The following is a 16,271-nucleotide window of genomic DNA, read 5'->3' on the forward strand; positions in this document are numbered from 1 at the left end:
ATGAACTCTGAATCACATACTCATCCTAGAAGCTTCATAACACAAGGATAATACCGCTGAATCTAATAAGATTTCATCCACTCCGAAAGTATTGATAATATAACGCAGATTCAATGGAAAGAACATTAATGAATGAATCTTAGCAGAGCATGTAATGTAACTTATAAAGCATATCAGATTACCAACTAGTGACGATAAGCAAACCACGCAGAAATCAAATCGTAGTGATACAGAAGCAAGTGTCCTCCGGGGCCAGGCCCTTAGCCTCAAGGGTACACCACTTTAAGCTAATCCAGACGCGAAGATGAGATAATCACCAAGTTTATATTAGTACATAAAACAGAAAGTACAATGAGCCAAGTTCAACGAGACTCGATGATCAAAGTTAAGTCTTTAACAAAAAGTTACATAAAAAAACCCTCTCCTTAGACTAACAGTGCCGCCCCTTTATATAAGGATAACAACGGAGATGTCTAAGTGGTAAGTTAAATAAAGCAGCGATCGATCCTGAGGGATTCGCAAAACTGTTAATCCCTAATCACTTCTTCCTCCATCGAGCTGGTGCCTTTTCCTCCTTTTCCGGACCGGTTTGCTTCAATTTGCTTTGCCTTGTCTGCACTCGGTCCTTCGCCAAAGGGACAACAGTTACCTTGTTCTTATCTTCTTCTTTAGAACAACAACTCCTCGTTTCTACCCTTTCCTGCACAGGAAAATGACAATTATCAGCGGATAAGTCTTTGCATACTAATTCCACGTATTCTACCACAATTCACTATTGTTTTCCTCATTCATGATGTGAAAGATCCATAAGTCCTACTGAAAAGCCACTAAAATGATCATTAAAAACATACCTTTTTAGTACTCCACAATACGCACCTGCAATTCACTGAACCTACGTACAGATCTATAAAGGATAATTTATTCTTTTAAGCATTCAGACATCAGTTAACCCAGATTTATAGATCAAGAGTGTGCCACATATAACATATCAAAATCATACAGAGATACCAATGTTTAAGCCTTGAGATTTTGATCCATCAATATTCCTTGTCCTTCTTGCGCTCAGGTTCCTCCTTCATTCAGATCTAGATCTGCACCATAACCCAATCACCAGTATTCCAGATCTCATACATTATCAGATATTCAATAATAATTCAGATGATCCCTTGTCACATGATCTCCTTCCTCTTTTATAGTTTTAGGCCTTCCACAATACCACGGTCCAAAACCATAAGAAACCAATACCAAGGGCCCAAAACCTAGGGTCAACACTTCTGACAAGATACCATGGTCCAAAACCATAGGTTCAAATTCCAAGGACTAACAACCATGGACCAAAAATAAGTTTCCCACCATGTGCGCACTAAACTGTGCATAAAAGTACGTGTATATGCATATGCGACTTTTGAACGTATAACCCGCGTGTATACGCGTGTTTGGCAAGGTGAACCTACGTATACAAGATTTCCTTCATTCTGAGCGCCTGAACTGAGATTTGTCACCAAAGAGAGTTGCCATCAAGGACAACACCTGTACCATAGCACCACTCCTGTGCCAAAATGCCAACAATCTCCCCCTTTGGACTTGATGGCAACCCCAAGATCCTCAAAGTCATTCTCCCCCTTTGTCATCAAGGGCAAAGGGCTGTGCTCCCCCTGAGTACATGTAGATATCTCTGCTCTGCTGTGCTAAACATGCTCCCCCTGACTGTAGGCAAGATCTGCAAAGGATGTTCTTCAAGAAGAACCAAGACATATACATTATGAAAGACCTTCCTATCACCAAAAGACTCAATACATACATCCATCACCCAACCAAGTGGGGATCATCCACCCAACCAAGTGGGGATACATCAGAAATTTACATATGACAACCAATCACATTGCATCAATCATCCCAGGCATAGTGGGGAAACCAAAATAGGCCGTTACATGACCTTGATAAAAAAGATATACATGACATAGAAACGAAATATCAAGACTATGCAAATCACCAATAACTACTATCAGCAACATCTGACAATCACTGTATATATCACTAACCATGTTGTTCTTCTATTCTCCTTTCTGCAGTTGATCCACCTGAAACAAAAACAGCTTGAGTACTAGAACCAAGAGCTTCTAAGGTAATGCCAACAATGCATTGTTAGAAGATTATCTGCTCCCCCTAAACTTGTGCCTGATGGTCTCTGACAGACCCATATCAGACTCTCTTCAACTAGAGTCTGTTCTTGTTGATTTTCTTCAGAATTCCATATACGCGACTGCACCTGCATAAATCTGCATATGTACGCGGATTCCCCTCATCCAACTCGTGTACACCAACTTTTCTTTGAAACAGACAAGCTTCAACAGCAGGATGAAGCATCAACTACTCCTAGCTTCTGTCTGAGATATTCAAAAGTTTCCCTGGGCAGTGGTTTGGTAAGGATATCAGCAATTTGTTCCTTGGAAGGAACATACTCCAATTTGACTTTTTGCTCAAGCACTTGTTCCTGCAGAAAGTGATATTTGATAGGTATGTGCTTGGTCTTTGAATGCATGACAGGATTCTTTGAAATGCTTATTGCACTTGTATTATCACATAAGATAGAGACAGGTGGAGTACAAGTGATTTGAAAATCCTGCAAGGTTTGCATCATCCAAAGAAGTTGAGTGCAACAAGATGCAGCAACCACATATTCCGCTTCAGCTGTAGATAAAGCAATCGAACTCTGTTTCTTGCTGAACCAAGATACTAATCTGGAACCCATAAAGAATGCACCACCACTTGTGCTCTTCCTGTCAACCACGCTTCTGGCCCAATCTGCATCTGTGTAAGCATGAAGTGTGAGATCTGTATCTCTAGGGTACCATAAGACATAGTTTTGAGTTCCTTGAAGGTACTTGAAGATTCTCTTGACTGCCTGAAGATGAGTTTCCTTTGGATTTGCCTAAAATCTTCCAACTATTCCCACTGCATGCATGATGTCTGGTCGGGTACCTATCAAATAAAGTAGACTTCCAATCATGGATCTATAGGTTGGTTGATGCACTGTTGCCGATTCATCATTTGCACTAAGGCTGCATCCTGTAACCATGGGGGTACATACTAGTTTTGAATCTTCCATGCCATACTTCTTCAGAATCTGCTTGAGGTACTTGGTTTGAGACAAGAATATACTGCCTTCATTTTGTTGGATTTGCAATCCAAGAAAGTATGTCAGTTCTCTGAGCAAAGACATTTCAAATTCTTTTTGCATCACCAAGGCAAAGCTTTGACTCATACCTTCTTCATTGCTGCCAAAGATAATATCATCTACATACACAACAAGTATTAGCAACTTGTCATTTTCAATTTTTATATAAATATTGCTATTTGCTGATCCTTTTGAAAAACCTTGTTGATGAAGGTATTTGTCCAAACGGTAGTACCAAGCCCTTAGAGCTTGTTTAAGGCCATAGAGAGCCTTTTTAAGTCTGCATATAAGATTTGGATCATTCCCAAGGATAAAGCCATCTGGTTGCTCTATGTACACTTCTTCTTCTAAGTCTCCATTCAGAAAGGCTGATTTTACGTCCATTTGAAATACTTTGAACTTCTGGAAGCTAGAGAGAGCAACGAACATTCTGATGGCCTCAATTCTAGCAACGGGAGCAAAAGTTTCTTCAAAGTCTACTCCTTCCTATTGAGCATACCCTTTACAAACAAGTCTGGCCTTGTTTCTAATCACTTCCCCATTTTCATTCAACTTATTTTTGAAGATCCATTTTGTTCCTATGACATTTTTGTCTTTTGGTCTAGGAACCAGCTCCCAAGTGTTATTCTTTTTGATCTGCTCAAGCTCTTCATCCATTTCCTTAACCCAACACTCATCTTTGCATGCTTCTTTTACATTTTTCGATTCAGTGGAAGAGAGCAATGCCAAATAGCTTGAAGCTTCTACTATTGTTCTTCTTGTTTGTATACCTGCTTCTTTCTGCCCCAAAATTTGAGATTCTGGATGATTCTTCTGAACGTACCTAGATGGAGTCTTCTCTTCTATCCTTATCTGTTCCTCTGGTGCCTCTTGGGGTTCTTCTTCATCATCTTTCTGATTTGGAGAGTAGTCTTCATCCTCATTGATATTTTCATGATTCACTTCCCTAGGGATGTATCCTTTTTCATCAACCACTACATCAATGTTGTCAACAATTCTTCCAAGTCTTTTATTGTAACACTTATATGCTTTGTTGTAGGGAGAATAACCAAGAAGAATGCCTTCATCTGCTCTAGGTTCAAGTTTGCCAAGCTACTCATTAGTATTCTTAATATAGCATTTGCTCCCAAAAATTTTGAAATGCTTTACTAAAGGAATCTCGCCATACCAGAGCTCATGAGGAGTTTGAGTGCTGTTCACTCGGACATTTGTTTTGTTGATAATAGCAACCGCAGCATATGCAGCTTCACCCCAGAAGGTTGCGGGAGTTCCAGACTCATCAAGCATAGCACGAGCCATTTGTTGGATTGTTCTGTTCATCCTTTCCGTCACTCCATTTTGCTGTGGAGTCCTAGTTGTAGAGAATTCCCTTCTTATTCCATGTTCTTCACAGAAATCAAAAATTTCATTTGAGGTAAATTCCCCACCTCTGTCGGACCTGAGGCACTTAATTTTGTAATCTGATTCATTTTCAGCCAAGGCTTTGAAGGATTTGAATTTTTCGAATGCTTCGTCTTTGTGCTTCATAAGTCCTAACCATACAAACCTGGAGAAGTCGTCAATGAATAATATAAGGTATTCTTCTCCTCGAGGTGACCTTGTCCTAAATGGACCACATACATCTGTATGGACTAGCTCAAGAGGCCTGCTAGCTGATCCTTCCTTCTCAGGAAACTTAGTTCTGGTTTGCTTACCAAACTGACATGATTTGCATATGGTGTTGTCTGGAATTTTGATATCTGGAAGACCACGAACTGCCTGGTATTTGCATGCTTTCCTTATTTGTGAAAATCTTAGATGCCCCAACCTCCGGTGCCATAACCAGTGTTCATCATCCTTGCTTAAATAACATTGTTGTTGTCCTTCTTCAAATATGTATAGATTATTTGGAGTTCTTCTGCCTTTGATCACTGTTTCTCCTGTATCAAGATCACGAACACTACATCCATTTGATTGAAATATTACTTCGGTTCCTTGATCACACATTTGACTAAAACTCAGTAGATTATGCTTCAAGCCATCAACATACAAAACATTTCCAGCTTTGACCTATTCTTTCAACTGAGCAGTGCCTTTTCCTTTTATGGCTATAGGGGTATCATTTCCAAAAGACACCTTCTTTCCCTTTTCTAATGCAGTATATGATTCAAGTTTTTCTTTATCCCCTATCATATGCTTCGAACATCCGTTGTCGATATACCATATATTTTCCTGTCCTTCTGCATAGAAGGCTATCCCACATCTTTCTGGTTGTGGTTCCTTCATTCTCCATGTTCGGTCACTTGAGGTATGTTCCTTCTAAGTTGTCTTCCAAAACCTGCTCCTGCATTCAGAATCTTCATGACCAAAGTTATTACAAATAGAACATTCAACTTCATTTTCAAGGGCCAAAAAGTTGCTATAAGTCCTTTTCGTGATTCCAGTCATATTCCTTTGTTTTTGAGCTTCTCTAGTCATGATTGTCTTATAGGCAACACATTGAGCTACTTTGTGACCAAAATTATGGCAAGAGAAACATTGGCCATTAAAGAAACTCTTGCGATTATCAAATCTATCATCCAACCGATTGTAGTTTCTACTGACATCCATTCTTGAGGAAAATTGGGAAGATTTTACCTGTGGCTGATTGTAGCTCCTATTTGTCCTTAAGGTAGCTTGTCCCCAATTTTCTTGATAGTCTTTATTCGTTCTTGAGGTAAACTGTCCCTAATTTACCTGATGATTTCTATTAGGCCTTTGCTCGCTCTTCTTTGCTGCATCAAGATAACTTTTGGAGGTAGAAGCTTGAGATGTTTCTCCATTATATCCCAGACCTGTTTTGATTAGTGGAGAACTCTGCACATTGATAATCTCATCTAGAGTTTCAGATCCTTTAACAAATTTAAGATTAATATCTTTTGTTTTCTCAATCTCCTTTCTAAGACAAACAATTTCACATTCCAATTTTTCAAGATGTTTTTCCCTTTCAGCCAGTTGACATTGTAGAGAATCAATAATTGCACTTTTCTCTTCTAAGCAGATTTTGAGATTAGTCATCTCTTCACAAAAGCCTTCTACATCTATAGCATCCATGTAGTCATCATCTTCAAAAGCCATTAAAAGTTTATACTTATTACCTCGTTCATCTTCGTCACTATTTGAAAGTCCATCACTATCTTCATGAGTGTAATAGCTTTTCTTATTTGCATTATGTTTCTTGTTCCATCTAACAGGTTCCTTCCCTTTGTCAATCTTATCCTTGTGAGGACATTTGGCAGCATAGTGACCGACTCTTCCACAAGCAAAGCATTTGAAAGGTAACTTACCTCGAAACCGTCTAGTACCTCGTTGAAGATTTCTGACAAAATTTGATTCTTCTTCTTCTTCTGACACGTGTCCTGACTCATAGTACTCGCCTTTGCCTGAAGCCTTGAAGGCAGCTTCTCTCCTGTCTGATGGTCCTCCTTTCCTCATTTCATAAGCAGTTAGAATTTCGTGCAGCTGTGACATTTTAAGGCTTTGTAGATTCTCTTTTTCTACTATTGCAGAAACTTTAGATTCAAACCTAGGGGACAAAGATCTTAGAACTTTTTCAACCACAACAACCTCTTTTATTTCTTCACCCAAATTTTTCATACAATTAACAATCTCATCTACACGAAGAAAATAGTTAGCCACACTTTCATCATTATACATCTTGAGATTTTTATACTGAATCCTGAGGGTTTGAAGTTTTGCTCGTTTTACCTGATCATCTCCTTCATAGCTTAGGACAATCTTGTCCCATATTTTTTTTGCTGATTTTAACTGCATAACTTTCACGAATTCTGATTGAGATAGACATCCCAATAGAGTATTGACTGCCTTTGCATTTGTTTCATATTTCTTCTTCTCAGCCGGATCTGTAGGAGTTGCTACTGGAAAAGTATATCATGTATCTATGATATCCCAGACTTCTGTACCCAAAGATTGAAGATAGGCAGTAACTCTTACCTTCCAATATATGAAGTTTGTCCCATAAAAAACTGGTGGCCTGATTGATGCTTCCCTCTCGTAGTTGCTCATGATGAAAGATCTTCCTTCAAGCGATCAAGCTTCTTCAGAAGGACCTGCTCTGATACCAATTGTTGGAGATAATACTAAGAGGGGGGGTGAATTAGTATTATCAAGTCAAATATTTCCTTTTTCAATTCCAGATGATATACGCTACTTCTGTTAATGAAAACCACGTATATACGCAACTACAGATAAAGAAACCTGCGTATACAAAGTAGACTTATAATTTGATTTATCTTTCAGATGTTAGTTATTAATCTGTGAATCAGAAGTAAATAAACAGTACTAGAGACAGAGCATAAGACAGTCACACACAAGAACACAAGATATAAGGAGGAAACCCAATGTGGGTGAAAACCCCCTGCTGTAATTCGTCTCTATCTTCTTTTTAATTAGAAACTTCTCTTTACAATGTTTTGTACTGGTGCAGTCTTTACCAGTACGCAGGTTGCAACTTGCAGAGAGATACAACTCTCTCTCGTTCTCCAGCTTTCCTGGAAGGGAGCTCCAACCCTCTAAGTTCTTGTACTAGCTTGAGATACTAGTATGCAGGCTCCTACCTGCAGAAGGCTGCAACCTTCTCTTTGCTTTCAGGGACCTCGTTTCATTAATTTTCAGACTAGATCCACAAGTAACATCAATCAAACATCAGGAATTTCTTCATAACCCAAACTCCTTTTCACCAATCAAAAGCTGAACCAAATAAACACTTCTCTGATCGTTGTACCCAGAACACAATAACTGTAATCAAACACCAATTCTGAACCCATAACACTGCAGTAATAAAACAGAAGTAGATAGAACATAAATCAAGATATATACTCTACTTCACTATTCAGCAACCTGTGAGTATACACCTCTATACCACAACCAACCTGCGTATACACTTCTTTCACTCACAGAAAAAGCGTGTATACGCACCTGCAATTCACTGAACCTGCGTACAGATCTATAAAGGATAATTTATTCTTTTAAGCATTCAGGCATCAGTTAACCCAGATTTATAGATCAAGAGTGCGCCACATATAACATATCAAAATCATACAGAGATACCAATGTTCAAGCCTTGAGATTTTGATCCATCAATAGTCCTTATCCTTCTTGCGCTCAGGTTCCTCCTTCATTCAGATCTAGATCTGCACCATAACCCAATCACCGGTATTCCAAATCTCATACATTATCAGATATTCAATAATAATTCAGATGATCCCTTGTCACATGATCTCCTTCCTCTTTTATAGTTTTATGCCTTCCACAATACCACGGTCCAAAACCATAAGAAACCAATACCAAGGGCCCAAAACCTGGGGTCAACACTTCTGACAAGATACCATGGTCCAAAACCATAGGTTCAAATTCCAAGGACTAACAACCATGGACCAAAAATAAGTTTCCCACCATGTACGCGCTTTTCTGCGCATAAAAGTGCGTGTATACGCATACGCGACTTCTGAACGTATAACTCGCGTGTATACGCGTGTTTGGCAAGGTGAGCTTGCGTATACAAGATTTCCTTCATTCTGAGCGTCTGAACTGAGATTTGTCACCAAAGAGAGTTGCCATCAAGGACAACCCCTGTACCATAGCACCACTCCTTTGCCAAAATGCCAACATTATTTCACAAAGGATGAAGACTCTAACTCTTCAGAGCCCAAGGAGGAAAAGCCAGCAGAAAAACCAAGGAAGAAGTCACAGACGCATGGGTCAAAGACAAAGGAGGACAGAAAAGATGAAGAAGTGGTGGTGACTAGGGAAACCACAGATAAAAATCCTAATTTGAAGGGCACTTCCACCCCTGCTAAGAGATTCACAAGGAGCCAGGCTGTCAAGCTGGCTATAAAGGACACTGTAGAAGGAGGGGGTACTACCCAAGAAATCTGATAAAAAGAAAGAAAAGCTTCATGGCCCGCCTAAAGGAAAAGAGAAGGTAGAGATAACTGAATTCATTGATATAATGTCCTTCCAGGTTCCCCCGCTGCATGAAAGTGGAAATGAAATAGCAGAAGAACAAAAAAGATAGGAGGACCTTAGCATGCCCCAATATTTCCAAGGAAATCATGAGGAGAACGTAACTCCCCAGAAAAAGCAGTCTCTACAAGAATTAGAGGAGATTATCACTGAGCTCACTATTTTGGAACAAGCTTTGAGGAAGGAGAATGAAACTTTGAAAGAAAAAAACCTACGCATGTAGAAAGAACATGAGGAACAACATCAAAAATCATCCCAAATCATGAAGAAGAAGTAGGCTCGTATTGATAATCTGAAGAAGAAAAATGAGATATACAGGGGTCAGATTCAGGCAGAAGCCAGTGGCACCCAATTGGATCATTTGGCTGTAGTAGTTGCAGCCCAGGGCAAGGACTGATTTCCTTTTTTTTAGGGTGCAACATTTTTGCTTGCATAAGGGACATGCAAGAAGCTAGGTGTGGGGGAGATGTTGAGACCCAGTTTTGCCTAATTTTGACAACTTTCTTAGAAATTATCTCTCCCATTTTGAACTCTCGTTGACCCCTAATTATGCTTATTTCAGTTATATCATATAGGTTTTGGCCAAAAGGGTTCTATATGCTTGAGGTATGAAAATTAACATAAAAAGTTTCATTTTACCTTAATCTTAAGCATTCCTTCAGCTAGTTGTTTTCTTATTGAATTATCATGCCAACTAATCTAGAAATCCTATGCATATTTGCTTTGGTTCAAAATAGTCCTGCAATTTCCTGCAGACAGCTCCTGCGATCACATTTCCTGTAGACACTCCAAAATTCCTGCAGATGCAGATTTCCTGCAACTGTTCAGATTTCCGGTAATAAAATCAGTTTTTAGCTATGTTCCACTCACTTCTAAATCAAATGAGAACATGGGTTTTGTGGGGAATTTGTCATACATGGATGTTGTCTTAGTGGTTGTTTCAAATCCACCATCAAAACTACCCAGATTTGTAGCCCTCTTCTTGTTGGCCGCATGAGGAGAAACTCTAGCTATGTAATGAATTTTTTCTAATCCATGCTTTCAGTCATGGATTAGTTTCAACAGAGTTAATTTTGACAGTCTGTACCAGTATTGATATCTAATAGCTCACTTTAGTAGTTTTCCTCATTCGAGCCAAATATGGGTTTTCGAACTTGTATAAATTCGATTATGTTTCATATTGTAAGGGATTGGGTTGGGTTTGCTAATAACACATATCAGATTGTACTCCACTATAATATCTTTAGATTAATATAATACTTTATGTTCTATCCATTCTACTAAGCAAGCCCTTTTCATCTTGAAGGGGTTGTGAGTGAGGGAGGGCCCCCTTTTCTCACAACTCCCTTAGTTGTAGTGTGTGTGCATTTTAAATTCCTTTATGTAGTAATAATTTGTTTACACAGCTGATGTACTCTTTCTGAAATTCCAGCAGCAATTTTTCATTGATTGAATGATTAAGTTTCTATGTTAATGTGTTGATTTCATTTAATCAAAGATTTGATTTACATTGTCAAATTGATTTCTTTATTGTTGTAGGTTTGATTTCTTATCTTTTCTAATCAACATCAACAATACTGAGAGCTGTAGAGGGATGTTTAAATCCACTCCATAGCCTTTTGCTTCCAAATTTTGATGCAAAAAGAGGCATCAGTTCTATGTATTCTTGATTGGTTTAATTAGTAAGCACTTGAGGTATTAAGCCTGCAAATATTTTGCACATCTCACAAGCTTACCTGCCCTGGGTTGATGATTTAAGTTGAGAAATTATAAGTCTATAATTTGACCCAACAGTCATCATGGATCATGAATATTAATGCTAATATTTATGTGTATATATATGTATGTATGCATATCATTGTTTGATAGGATCATTCTTGTTTATGCTCACTCTCCAACAGATCATCAAGAATCGTTCTTGTGGGGGAATGATTGCTTATGCAGGCGAATGGCATGAAGAAGTTCATGTTTATGAGGAATCAAGTGGGAAGAATAGTCATGACAAATATATGAGGTCAATATCATGTGAATATGAATGTATATTGTATTATTGTATTATTCATCATCAGCAAAATGAAAGCAGTGTGGTCTAAAGCATGCTAGGATAAGCATGGATAAGACATTGGAAGAAAGGTTTCTTGGTAAGGATAGTGTGGTTTTGGATGTGTGGTACTATTGTTGTGAATATGTTTAATATTTTGTACATGTTGAATCTATGATGTGTGCACATGTGATGTTGTGTATATATGGTGTGTTTACATATTATTTATGCAATGTTATGTACTAGATGGTATAGATAGTGTTGTGTGAATATTTCATATGGTGTTGTGTGCATTATTGGATATGAAGTGTTGTGTACAAATGATGCTATGTACATGTTGGATATGCAGTGCTATGTACAGGTGGTGTTGCGTGCATGTTGTACATGTGGTTCTATGTACATATGGTGTTGTGTGCATGATTGCACAAGTGGTTTTGTGTGCATTTGGTGTTGTGTACATGTTGTACAAGTGGCGATGTATGCAGATGGTGTTGTGTACATGTTATGCATGTGGCATCTTGTACATGTGGTGTCGTTTATCTGACATACATGTGGTACTGTATACATGTGGTATTGTGTACATGTTGTATAGTGATGCAGTGTACATGAGGCATTGTGTACATGTTGTGTAGGTGGTGTCGTGTACATGTGATGTTGCGCAGATGTTGTGCAAGTAGTGCCTTGTACATGTGGTACTAGTGTACATGTGGGATTGAGTGCATGTTGTACATGTTGTATTATGGGCATGTGGTACTATGTATGTGCATTGTGTAGTCATGGTATCATGGTATCGTGACATACACATTCATTGTGTTGCACTCTATATACGTATTTGTGTTGTATTATACACCATTGGTAGGTGTATGTGTTGTATGTCAGGTGTGGGTGCATGTATTGTATGGTGTTGTATGTAGTGTGTGATTTTATGTGTGTGATGCACACTATGTGTAGGTGCATATGGTTTAGGACAAGGCACTAGGTGTTTGTCTAGTGTGGCAATCGATCCAAAGTGCATATAGAATAAATACAAAGGTAGAAGCTAAGGCTTGATTAAAGGATAAGTAATATTTTACTTTAGTTTTATTATGCATGTAATTTATGATTCTGGTTTATGATGATTACATGTGATCTATGATTATGATTTATGATTTTGACCTATGATGGTTATGTTTTGAGCTAACCTGATGTGATATTTCTATACATGTTGATTTGGTCAAATATGGTAGTTTGACTTGTTGTGACAAGAAAAAAATACGATTCAAAATGTACCTTATTGACAAGATACCAATGAGGTATGATTTGAAGTTATTTCAATTTATTTTAAATCTATTGGAAGGTAAGAGTTCGGTACAGGAAGTACGGATATGTTGGTTGGGTGATTGAAATTAACTACAATAATTAGTAGCATTAGTGAATGAAATTATGATAGGCGATAGTATGCTAGTAAAGCATTCAAGAGCAGGGCCATTGTGGAACATTGGTAGCCAATAGTGTCCATTGATTAACATGAGCATGCTATGATCAGTATGATGGTTTTAAGGTAGGTATATGCCCTGGATTTTGTATCTTCTGATATGAGGAAGCCTTTCCAAGGGATGGATGGCTCAGGATGGGGGTGCCAGTGGAACTTGAAAGGTGAGTTACTGCATGGAAGGGGGTGACTAGATTTCCTGAGGGACTATGTAGAAGAGAAGGGAAGGTCGCGGATATATTGGTTTTGGTCATTAGCATTTCCAAATGGAATCAGACACACATCGGGAGTGCGCCCTGGGACAATGAGTCGGTAACTATTCATTGAGAGGACAAGTGGCATAGGATTGTAGCATTGGACATTGGATGCAGATTTGACTTTGCAGTGGATTTTGGAGTTCTTGGGAAGGAGGTGAATCTTGGTATTACTTTGAGGGTGGAGGTATAAGCCTCTGGATTCCCTTGTTGATTGATACAGGCATTGTATTCTCTTATTTGTTGGTTTAACATATGTGCATATGTGTATATGTGGTTATTGTAAATATTGTAATTAGTTGTGTTATAAAGCTCCAATAAACGGTATGTTTGTCATGTTTTAGAATATGGTCATTGTAAATATTGAAATGAATTGCGTTATAAACCTCAATGGGAAATATGTTTTGTTTTCAGCAGTCTTGTTGGTTATAGGTGTCATTGAACACTGAGGACGGTGTTCCCTAAAGGGGGAGGGTTCTGTAACAACCCAAGTGAAAATTCATGTAAAATATATGTAAGGCCACGAATGATAGGACACGTATTCCAAGTTGAATTTTGGGCAGGGCATCCTAAGGGGTGTTCATTTGGTTGTTTATGGCTAAGTAAATTGGAAAAGGAAATGGCTAAGGCTTTGGAAAGGAAAAATGGCACTTTTGGCACATTTATTTATGAAAATAATGGAAATTAGGAGAAAATGAAGGTGAAAGATCAGGTTTCATGTGAGGAGAATTGAAGGAAAATGATGGAAAATGAAGAAAATGAGGCCTCATTGATAAAAAGGCTTCTGAGGATCAGTTAGCAACCTTTTGTAAGTTTAGCTTTGGAGCTCTCTCTTCTACTCTCTCCCTCTCTCTCTCTCTCACTCTTGTACACTTAGAGTTTTCTTGGAGCACTTTGGCATTAGAGAAAGAAAGGCAAAGAAGACAAGAGGAAGCAATGATCAAGCAGGGAAAGGCAAGATCAAGTAGCTACAACAGTTTTCATTGCAGGTATCGACTTGCATGTGTATTTTCCTTGCTAGATTTGGCATGCATGGTATTGCATATGGTTCTTTTATATCATGCCATGGGTTTTTCCAGGTGTGACAGTTCTCTTCAGCCTAACCTTGCCATTTTCTGATAGATTTGATGATATGGGTTTCTCAATTCGGTTAATGTGCAATGGTCATATGGATTCAAAGCTTAGTGGGGTGGATCTTTGAACTGACAAACACATGGCCTAGTGGTCCCTGAATTGAACTGTGGATCACGAAAAATCCACTGGCCTGGTAACCCCTAGACTGTGGGTTGTGGTAAAGACAAATTGTGTGCCTCGATGGGCCGAGGAATCCTTTTCGGTGAATTATGGGATATACGGTAAAGAAAAGGGGTGAATTTCTCTTCATTGGGCCTAGTAGTCCTAGGATGGGATGTATGGTAAAGCCTAGAGTGTGTGTCTAGGTGTAGGGCCTAGTGATCCCTGGATCGAACTATGGATTATGGTAAATATTGAGAAACTAGGAGGTACTCAAATTCCTCACGGTGTAGGTGGAGAACTCCGGTGGCATCCACACTTGTTGGTGTTTTTTGGTGTGTTCTATGAGTCCCACATTCATGCTTGGAATATGGCGCGAGAGTGACTAGTTGAAGAGAGACTTGGCTCAACCAATCTATGGTCGGGTGGAACGTGGTAGTCCCATCTTTGGTTGGTTTATTGCATTCATTAAAGAGAAATTCATTCCCTTGATTTTCATGTGAAAATATATTGATGTATATGTGCATTTTATGGTTGATATGTTCATGATATTTTTGTCCCTATTATGTTGGTTATATGCATGTTTTATGACAGTAGCTATGTATGCCTCTTAGCATGTTTTTACATGTAAATGAATGGATAATGTATCTATGGCCTAATAGATGATAATGTAGCAAATTACATGAGGGAACAATGGTTCATAGTGATTCTCAGATAAGTATGAGATCCCTACTCTTAACTTTTTTGTTTATACGTGTAGGTTACATGTTCACGATATGTTTGACGAAATGCCTATCATGGCTAGTAAGGGTCTGGTTAAGGTATTGTTCAACTTATCTCTTTAGAATCATTTTTTTCCTGTTCTTTTACTGATCTTAATCTATCACTCCATTATGGGAAGTAACTTGGGCTCTAGGCCTGAAAAAGTGGCTTAAATCCTGGGGTTACTGGCACAAAACTAGAAAATTGGGTCCCTAGACACTGGAACATAAGCCTCTGAGAGTGACTTTGGGTTTCTAAACAATTTCATGCCTATAGCATGTGAGCGATTGAGGCCTAATATGGTTATAACTTCAGTAAGACCCAAGGGAAAGTTGTTTGAAGTGTTGGATTGGTTTCTATGGGTCATGTTTTAGTGGCTACAACCATCGTCCAAAATTTTGGCTTTGCTTCATTTGGGAGTGTCCCTCCTCGAAATCTTAGCATCCATCTTGCACTGCTTAGGTACTTGTGTTTATTTTGATTTTATATTTTGCTTAACAACTTGTGTTCGCTTACTCATTCTATCAACTAACCACAATCTGACCCCACACTTGGTTCACAACCGGTCCTTTGTAGTCTGGGAAAATTGTGCAATCCTAGAGGGCAGTTTCCTTGCACTCAGGAATTGCGCAGAGCAGCCCAACAACTGCCCTACACATAGAAATTGCACAGAGCAAGCCAACCAACCTTTCCTTCAAAAATTACACAGAGAATTATAGCCAACACTACTCTCCAAAAAATGGGCAGAGCAAGCCAACAACCTTGCTCTAGAAAATTACATAGAATTGGTGAGCTAGCCTTGGCCACTCTGCCTAGAAACAACACGAAATTTTTTCATCAGTTGTTGTCCATTGCATGTGCTGATAGGTTTCCTGGTTCCCTCTAGAACAATGTAATTCTTCCTTACATGCATGGCAACTTTTTCTTGAAAAAGGAAAAAGAAAAAAGTGAAAAAGCATCCCTATATTTTAGGGATATATTTTTAGCAGCTCGGAGTTACATGCAAAATCGATTTAGAAACTTCCCAACATGTGTCACTTTTTCCTAGAATTGTGGCATGTGCTTCATAAACCCTAAATCTAACACATCTATTTAATCGATGCCTCAGAGCTTATTCTTCACATTCGATCTTGAAGCTCTGGCATTCCCAAGGCATGTAGAAACCTTCGTCATAGTCGGCACAACTTTTTTAGGTAAGTTATGCTTTTCATGTCTTTTGTTGCTTTTTCTATCGCTTTTGATTTCTTGGCTTGTGTGAGTGTTGTTTTCCTTGTTTTATTGAATGACCACTCAAATTTCAATGTGTTTCAACTTGTAGAAGTGTCGATT

The sequence above is a fragment of the Pinus tabuliformis genome, chromosome Q (assembly GCF_031772625.1).
Source record: "Pinus tabuliformis cultivar Carrire ecotype Pingquan chromosome Q, CPIR1, whole genome shotgun sequence".
NCBI lineage: Eukaryota > Viridiplantae > Streptophyta > Pinopsida > Pinales > Pinaceae > Pinus > Pinus tabuliformis.